The sequence below is a fragment of the Dipodomys merriami genome, unplaced genomic scaffold (assembly GCF_024711535.1).
Source record: "Dipodomys merriami isolate MVZ:Mamm:240054 unplaced genomic scaffold, mDipMer1.0.p SCAF_4, whole genome shotgun sequence".
In the NCBI taxonomy this organism is placed as follows: domain Eukaryota; kingdom Metazoa; phylum Chordata; class Mammalia; order Rodentia; family Heteromyidae; genus Dipodomys; species Dipodomys merriami.
In genome coordinates, this window is record NW_027205603.1 from 45607934 (window position 1) to 45617532 (window position 9599).

The 9599-nt window shown below is 42.5% G+C and overlaps 1 pseudogene; it reads left to right on the plus strand.

Moving 5' to 3' along the window:
- The first annotated feature begins 6304 nt into the window (after positions 1-6304).
- LOC138806142 (nucleoporin p54 pseudogene) lies at positions 6305-9319 on the plus strand (annotated as a pseudogene).
- Positions 9320-9599: the final 280 nt, after the last annotated feature.

Consider the following 9599-nt stretch of genomic DNA (forward strand, 5'->3'; position numbering starts at 1 on the left):
AACAAAGTTATTAGAATATCACGCACATAAAATGCTAGGGGCTGGGAATGTGGCTTAGTGGCAGAGTGCTTGCCTAGCATGCATAAAGCCCTGGGTTCAATTCCTCAGTACCATGTAAACAGAAAACATGGGAAGTGGTGCTCAGGGGCAGTGCCTAGGCCCTGAGTTCAAGCCCCAGGACTGGCAAAAAAAGAAGAAGAAAAGTAGCTGAGGAGTGAGGTCCCACACTGCAATCCAGGAGGCTGAGACCTGCAGGAACTTGATGTTAGAAGCTAGCTCAGAAAACTCCAAGAGACTGTCGCTAATTAACAAACAAAAAGCTGGACTGGAGGTGTTGCTCAAGTGATAGAGCACTAGCTACAAGAAAGCCAAGCTATTTGGGCTCTAGTAGGTCACACCTATAGTCCTAGCCACTCAATAGGCTGAAATCTGAAGATAGTGGTTCACAGCCAGCCAGGCAGCAAAGACTATGAGACTCTTTTTTTTTTTTTTGGCCAATTCTGGGGCTTGAACTCAGAGCCTGGGCACTGTCCCTGAGCTGCTTTTTTGCTCAAGGCTAGCACTCTACCATTTGAGCCACAGCGCCACTTCCCGCTTTTTCTGTTTATGTGGTACTGAGGAATCGAACCCAGGGCTTCATGCATGCTAGGCAAGCACTCTGCCACTAAGCCACCTTCCCAGCTAAAATATTTTTAATGTGTTATTATTAATGGGAAATGGGTTACCACTTCGTAAGTGGGTAAGGAGTACATTTCTTTTGGACAATGCCACCCCTTCCTTTGCTTTCCCCAGTTTCCCCTTCCCTGTCCACAAGTTGCATAAATCATTTTCTACGTAGTGTATACTGAATGGCATGACTGCCTTTGTTCACCCTTCCTCTTTCCCTTTCTGCATCCCTTTTTGCCCTCCCAAAAGAAAAAAAAAAACCAAAAGCAAAATCAGACACTACCACCACCAACAAAAACACTAACAAAAAATTCATAACTGCTTTTACATAATTATTCATATATTGACTTTTTCCCTCTGTATCCATTATGTCTCTGATTTTTACCTAGCGGTATGTACATTCCTACCATGCCAAAAATTATTAATTTTGTGTGTGTGTCTATGTGCACATGCATGTGTGCATGTGTGCCAGTTCTGGGGTTTAAACTGAGGGCCTGGGCACTATCTTGAGCTTTTTTTGTTCAAGGCTAGTGCTCTACCTCTTGATCCACAGCTCTGCTGTCTCCTGACATTCTTGCCCAGGCTGGCTTTTTTTTTTTTTAATTGTAAAGGTGATGTACAGAGGAATTACAGTTACATAAGTCAGGTATTGAGTACATTTCTTTTTGAACAGTGTCCCTCCCTCCCTCATTTTCTCCCAGTATTTTCCCCTCCTGACCCCTCTTCTCCCCAAGTTGTAAAGTTTATTTCCAACATAGTCTTTGGTGAGTATCACTGCTGAATTACTTTAAGCCATGATCCTCACTCAGACTCAACCTCATGAGTAGCTAGGATGACAGGCAGGAGCCACATACCCGCTTTGTCTGCAGAATGGGAGTGGGGGTTGTGTACTAAATTACATTTGATCTCTAGGCCATGGTTTACTGACTTGGGTCAATTAAAGATCTATTGTTTCAGGAACTGTTGGTTGAATCACATTAGGTTGCAATAAAGCCCATCATCAATCCTTAGGTGATTAGATTAAAAAGTCTGACATTCCACCCCTTGGTGGACCACCTAGGATGCTGAGAACTTAGTTATAATGTTTTCTCTATGAGACTTTGTGGTTCCATACTGTTTTAGATTCCCTTTGCATCTCCCCATTCCTTTGCATTAATTACTGCTACTAAGTATTCCTCCTTCAATGGCTCAAGACCCTGAAATCTTTTAGAGAATGAAAAATCAAAGTCAGTCTTCCTGTTGCTATGGGGCATAAAGTCTCTTGTCCTAGTTTTCTGTCAATGAGGCTAGATGGGATCTCAGCTCCTTGGATGACCCACAGAGCCCCACATACTTTGGAGATCATAACCAGTGGTGATTGTTTATAGAGAAAGAGCCAGGCTCCAGAAACACGGAATAATTGGTTGAGGCTAGTGAGCTCAAGCACTAAATATAGCATAGGGTCCACACAATGATTATCATCAGGTGGCAGAGATACCATGGGGTGGAGGGGTGCAGATTCATTTCTCCACCAATCAAAGAAATAGAAGGCAGGAAAATGTTTACAACAGAGCAAGTTTATTTGAAAGCAAAAGAGGGCCCCATAGCTCATAGTCCAATGGAGTCCTTTTGGAAGGTTGTGGTTCTAGGACAGGGCTCTTCCTGTATCTCTTCTCTGGGGATTTATCCTGATTGCTTGATGACTTGTCTGTGTCTGTGTTCTGCCTTGGCTCTTTTTATTGGTTGAGCAGGATCCCATGGCATTCTGGGAAGAAACAGAGTTGGAGGGGAAATGCAGAGCATTCTGGGAAGAATTCTGGGAAGCATTCTTGCAGGAATCCAGGGCAAGAAGAAGTATCATGATGGACTAGATGTTATCTGCCACATGTCACATCTGCCCTTTTTTATTCATTTACCTAAACTTAGGCTTAAACTTAGGGTGTGGCCACTGTTCCTTAGGCTTTTTCACTCAGGGCTGGCACTCTAACACTTGAGCCACAGTTCCATTTCCGCCTTTTCATAGTGAATTTGGATAAGAATTACATAAACTTTCCTGTCCAGGCTGACTTGGAATAGAAATCCTGAGATCTCAGACTCCTGGGTAGCATGAGCCACTGGAGCCCAACATGCCTTGTCATTTTTTTAAAATCCCTATCTATGTAATCTAGAAAGCCTACCTCACTCAACAATACTCAATAATTCTGTCCATGAGGACGGAAGCATCCTAAGTTTAGAATGGAGTTGGACTTTATATTGATGTAAACACACCATTTGTTAAGGCTATTATTAAAGCCAAACTTTATTCTACCCAAGATGGCTTTGAACCATAATTCTTGGATCCTAACTAAGTAGCTAGGATTATAGGCATGAGCCACCAGCACCCAGTTTTTGTGGGTGTTATTATTATTGTTTTGGGTGCCAGTCCTGGTGCTTGAACTCAAGCTTGCTCAAGGCTAATGCTCTACCATTTGAGCCACAGCTCTACTTCTGGCTTTTTGGGTAGCTTATTGGAGAGAAGAGTCTCACAGACTTTATTGCTCAGGCTGGCTTTGAACTGCAAAACTCAGAACTGAGCCTCCAGAGTATCTGGGATTGATTATAGGCATACGCCACTGGTACCTGGCTTCATGGGTAGTTCTTATGTTGACTTCTAGTATCTACCTTAAAAAAGAGTTTTGCACCATGCTCTGGTGTTACTCGCTGAGGTATAAAATCTCACAGGCCAAGAGAATGTCCTCAATACAAAATAGGCTCTCTCTAATCAGTCTCATGCTTCAGTCAGCATTAACCATATATATATATATATAAAGCCCAGGCTCAAGGATGCTCCCCTAGGTTTTGTAGATTAATGTAACATAATTATTCCAGGTATGATGGGAGCATAGTACTGTTCCTCCAGTATTAGGTCCAGGGTATCCCAGGTGGGTTTTGCTGTTAGTTCCCATATGTATTGGCTGCACACTAGTGGCTCACAACTGAAAATCTAGCTACACAGGAGGCTGAGATCTGAGGACCACGGTTCAAAGCCAGACTGGGTAGGAAAGTCCATGGCTCTATTTATCTCCAGTTAACCACCCAAAAGCCAGAGGCGGAGCTGTCTCTCAAGTAATAGAACACAAACCTGAGCAAAAAATTTCAGGGGCTGGGCATCAGTGGCTCACACCTGTAATCCTAGTTACTCAGGGAGCTGAGATCTGAGGATTGCAGTTCAAAGCCAGCCTGGACAGAAAAGTCCCTGTGAGGCTCTTATCTCTAATTAACCACTCAAAAACTGAAAGTGGTGCTGTGGCTCAAAGTAGAACAGCACTAGCCTTGAGCAAAAAGAGCTCAGAGATAGCACCTAGCCCCTGAGTTCAAGCCCTACAACAACAAAAAACAAACAAAAACCTCGGGTAGGGGCAGTGCTCAGGCCTTGAGTTCAAAACCCCAGGATACAAACAAACAAACAAAAACTATACACAAAATAACAAGCAAAAAACCCCAGATGTATAGCATCTACAAGAGGTAGGGGCAGCCGGGCGCCGGTGGCTCACGCCTGTAATCCTAGCTACTCAGGAGGCTGAGATCTGAGAATCACGGTTCAAAGCCAGCCCGGGTAGGAAAGACCGTGAGACTCCTATCTCCAATAAACCACCAGAAAACCGGAAGTGGTGCTGTGGCTCAAGTGGTAGAGTGCCTGCCTTGAGCTGAAGAGCTAAGGGACAGCGCTCAGGGCCCAGAGTTCAAGCCCCGTGACCGACCAAAAAAAAAAAGAGGTAGGTCCCTGATGGAACTTCTCCCTCAGAAGGCTACTCCTTTTTTTTTTTTTTTCATTTTTTGAGGGAGAATAGTTTAATATCCACAATTGGGAGGAGTGAGCTACATCCCAGGCTGATTTCAGAGTCAAAGGAGCCAAAAAAAAAAAAAAAAAACTTTGCATGTACTCAGATGATTCCAACCTATGTGGCTGGGTCTTGTGTTTTCCTAACCCAGGCCCTGATCTCTTTGATCTAACAGATTTACCTTTGCTGGACACTCAAATATCATTAAGCTCAAGACTATTCAAAATCCTGAGTTTAGTCTTCAGAATTTTCTTTTTTCCTGCTGAGGAATGAACACAGGGCTTGCATGCTAAGTACATACTCTACCAGTGATCTACTCCCACAGCCTTGGTCTTCAGTTTTTCCTGCTCTCACACAGCAAGAGTTAAGAGTTAAGACTTTCTTTCCCTTGGCAGCTCCTAAAGAGGCCTTCTGATCTTCAGACTCAATTTTCAATAGGATTAACTGTCCTGGACTTTGTGGTGTGCTTGTGTGTGTGCATGTGTGTGTGTGTGTGTGTGTGCACACACATGCTTGCCCACACTACATATGCATGCACTCACCAGTACTGGGACTTGAACTCACAGCCTTATGCTCTCACTTGGTTTTTTATAGGACTGGTGAGCCCTTCCAGTTCTTCTTCAACATTTTGTTATGATGGAATTGCTCCCCTACCACAATTCTTTTTTGTTGTTGTTGTTTTGTTTTTTTTTTTTGGGTCTGGTCGTGGGGCCTGAACTCTGGGCCTGGGCACTATCCCTCAGCTCTTCAGCTCAAGGCTAGCGCTCTACCACCTGAGCCACAGCGCCACTTCCGGCTTTTTTTCTTTTTGCTTATGTGGTGCTGAGGAATCAAACCCAGGGCCTCAGGCATGCAAGGCAAGTGCTCTACCACTGAGCCACCTTCCCAGCCCCCCTAGCACAATTCTTATGCTGAAGTTCTACCCCATAACGGGATTCTCTCTTTCTCCCCTTTTCTTATTCTTGTCCTTTTCCTTCCTTCTCCTTTCCTAGAAGAACAGTAAGAGGGTAGACGCCCAAAAGCCACTAGAAAAGGCCTCTGAAGGAACGCTCCCTTGAAAGTACTTTGGTTTTGGTATTCCAGACTCCACAGGGAGAGAAATGCATTTCTGTTGTTTAAATCTTATTGCCAGCCTGAGCAAACTAAGGATAGTCAATACAATTACTAACAAGTTCATTCCATTGTCCTGGAATTAATTGCTTTCTCTTTTTGTTGTTGTTGTTGTTGTTGTTGTTGTTGTCAGTCCTGGGGCTTGAATTCAGGGCCTGGGCACGGACTGTCCCTGAGCTTTTTTACTCAAGGCTAGTGCCCTACCACTTTGAATCACAGTGACACTTCTGGTTCTCTGGAGGTTAATAGAGATAAAAGTCTCATGACTTTCCTGATATGGGCTGGCTTGGAACTGCAATCCTCAGATCTCAGTGTCCTGAGTGGCTAGGATTATGTCTCATATTTTTTAAATAGGCTTGATCAGTTGTATTGTTATGGAGCGTCCCCTCCAATGGAGCATTCTTCTAAGTCACATTTGGTGAAAGTCTTTCTTCCCTGACTTTCAAGTCAAGATTTCTTTATGTAATCCATGTTGTTCTCAAACTCCCTATCTAGCCCAGGATGGCCTACAACTTGAGATCCTCCTGCTTCTACTCCCTGAGTACTAGGATTACAGCTTTGTGCAATCACACCCAGGTGAAAGTTGTAACTGGGTTTAGTAAAACATGTGGTAGAGGTTATCCAGGTTCTAGATGGAACCTGGAATTAAGACCTCGCTGTCATGGAGACAGTGAGTGATTTGAGTCTAAAGCCACAACATCCAGCTACCTCCTTCTTGCACACCACCAATGCCAACTGTGTTGACCTGGGCCTTCCAGGAAGCAGACACTGGAGCTAAGAGGGCAAGAGAACTTTTGGCAGGGTAAGTTTGTGAAAGATAAGTGGGCAAGATAAAGAAAGATAAGGCTGGGCAAACCAAACCATGATGCAGATCTGAAACTTGTGAAAAGAAGGAGAGGAAAGCAAGCTGAGTTCCAGTGGCTCGTGTCTGTAATCCTATCGACTCAGGAAGCAGAGATCTGAGGATTGAGATTCAAAGCCAGACTGGACAGAAAAATCTGAGGAGCTCTTATCTCCAATTAACAACCAAGAAGCTGGAGGTGGAGCTCTGGCTCAAGTGGCAGAGCACCAGCCTTTTGCCAAGAAAAGAAAAAATAAAAATAACCTAAAGGACAGGGTCAGATGCTGGTGGCTCATGTTGGTAAACCTAGCTACTCAGGATTAGAAGATCATGGTTTGAAGCCAGCCAAGGCAGGACAGAGTTGGGGTTAGGATTTCTGTTTCTAGTTCAGGTTAGGGTTAGGGAAAGGCAAACTTTAGGATCAAACTGAGTTTTCTACTAACAATTAGAAGTAAAATCATTGTGAAATTTCATAGAGACTACAGTATTTTTCCTAATGTTTCCTCTTCAGGGTTGATTAGGGTGAAATTTAGAGTTAGCTGTCCAGTTAGATTTAGGGATAGAGTTTGGCTTAAGAAATGGCTGCAATGTTAATAAGTAAATCTGAAACTTTTTAGGGTTGAGAAGTTCAGGAATACTTAGCTGTCAATGGAGAATAGAGCAGGTTTCATCATATCAGGATTCAAGGCCAATGGATGGAAGGGACCATGTTAATTTAGACATTGGGGTTGGGAATTCTGTAGGATTTCAGGCAAGCTGCAATTTATTTCAAGAAGTTTCCGTTAGGATGAATCCGAACTCAAGTATTTTTCATTATCATTAGGATTGGGCTACCATTAGGATCAGGGTTAGAGTGAGGGTTCCAGCTGAGATTAGGGTTAGGAAAATGTGACACTAAGGGTCAAATGAAAATTAATCTTAGAATGACAAGATGAGTAAAACTGGATGAATAAGAAATACAGGGTTGCTATTAATACTAGGATTTGGATAGCATTAGAGTTACAGTTAGCCTCAGTGCTCCAGTTAAGAGTTAGGTTTAGAATTAGAAAAAGAGTAAATATTGAGGCAAACTACCACCTATTTTATGAAGTATCAGTTGGTGCCAATCTAGCAAGAGAGAATAGTGTATGAAGCTTACTTTTAGCATTTGAGGGTAATTTAGGCTTAGGGTAAGGGTTCATATTTCTAATGCAGGTTAGGGTTAGGGCAGGGTGAGCTTTACGGTCAAACTAAGTTTTCTACTAAAAATTAGAAGTAAAACCACTGTGGAATTTCATGGAGACTACAATATTTTTCCTTACATTTATTCTTTGGTGTTAAAAATTAGGGTTAAATTTTGAGTTAGCTTGCAGTTAAGTGTAAGGATAAGGTCTAGGTTAGGAAATGGCTGTGATGCCAAATAAACTGAAGCTTTTTAGTGTTGAGAAGTTCAAGAATACTGTCTTCAATGGAATATAAGAGTATTTTTCATTATTTCAGGATTCAAGGTCAATGGATGAACCCAGGGCTGGGAATGTGGCTTAGTGGTAGAGTGCTTGCCTCATATACATGAAATCCTGGGTTCAATTCCTCAGTACCACATACACAGAAAAAGCCAGAAGTGGCTCTGTGGCTCAAGTGGTAGAGTGCTAGCCTTAAGCAAAATAAAGCTCAAGGACAGTGCCCAGGCATAGAGTTCAAGCCCCAGGACTGGCACACACAAAAAAAGAAAAAAAAATCAAACCCAGGGCTTCATGCATGGTAGGCAAGCACTCTACCACTAAGCTACAATCTCAGCTCCTGAGTGGAAACGTTCTATTGACTTTACTAACCTCTTCCAACTGTAACCATCGGCAACCCCCAGCCCCAATCCCAGACAACCATGACAAGACCCTTGCCTCCAAAAGGACAGTCTTTCCCAAGTAGGGACCTTTCACTGATGGAGGGTGCTTTCTAACCTCCTTGTACCATAACCTGGCAACCAATTACTTTATATTTGTATATGTATATGTGTATCTGCGTGTCTGACTACAAGCCAAGCAGACCACCCTGCCTAGTCTGTCTACCTAGTTCTGGGGAGAGTTGTTGCAGCACACCCTTCTGCAAAGTGGTAAAATGCCTTGACGAAATCTCATATATCTTTTGTGTATTTATTCATTTTCTGACACCAGAGGGTGGTTGTGTGCTTTCAACAGCACCTCAAAAAGAATTCCTGCAAAAACATATGCCCATTTTGCACAAGCCAGTATAAAAACATAATTGCAGCAAGTGGATGTAGGCCTTTTTCTGACTATAACAGAACTTTCTCCTTTACAGATCAATCTTTTACTGAATCTTCCTACCGATATTAATCCTATTTAGAAATAAACCAACGTAGATAATCTTGATTCTTAAAAGTTAAATCCTATACCAAGGGTGAGTTTCTAAGAATTTCTCTGAAGACTGAAGGTTGAAATCAGATAACACAATAACAGGACAGCAGTCCAGATTAGATAGCAAATCTGAAGATTTTAGTGAACTGCAAAGGAATTTTTACAACTATGATCAAAAGTATACCATTGAAAATTCTTTTTTTCCCATAGAAATTTACAGATCCTAATCAAATATGAAATTCTAGAAAGAGTCATAATGCCATCAAGGCAGATAAAGAACAGTTTGGGGCCCAGCTGGAGACAATTCAGTATAATCTAAATGCCCCTTACCCATTTCAAGAGCCAATGAAATGAACTGATATCCCAGATCAGGAGGCAGAATCACTTTGGAGCAGTCAAATCTGAAGGAAGGTATTACAGAGATGCAGATTAGGAGAAATCATGCATCATTTGAAACAACAGGACTTAGCCACTTGATTATCATCATATATGTAGGAGATATGCTGGTAGAACATGGATTGAATGAAACCATCCATATATATCAGAGGTGATATCTTTAGCTGACAATTCGTAATATCAACTTCTGTTAAAAGTTTACAAAATGTTTTCTCTTAATTCATCAGGCTTGCCATAAACTGACCACATTGAGAACAAAGAAAGGATCTTCTCCTGGCTGGGAGTTTTGGGGTGTTTTTTTGCCAATCCTGGGGCTTGAACTCAGGGCCTGGGTACTTCCCTGAGCTTCTTTTGCTCAAGGCTAGCACTCTCCCACTAAGCTACATTCCTAGGTGCCTGGCTGGGAGTTTTGAGGTTACTGACAAGTCACTGCTA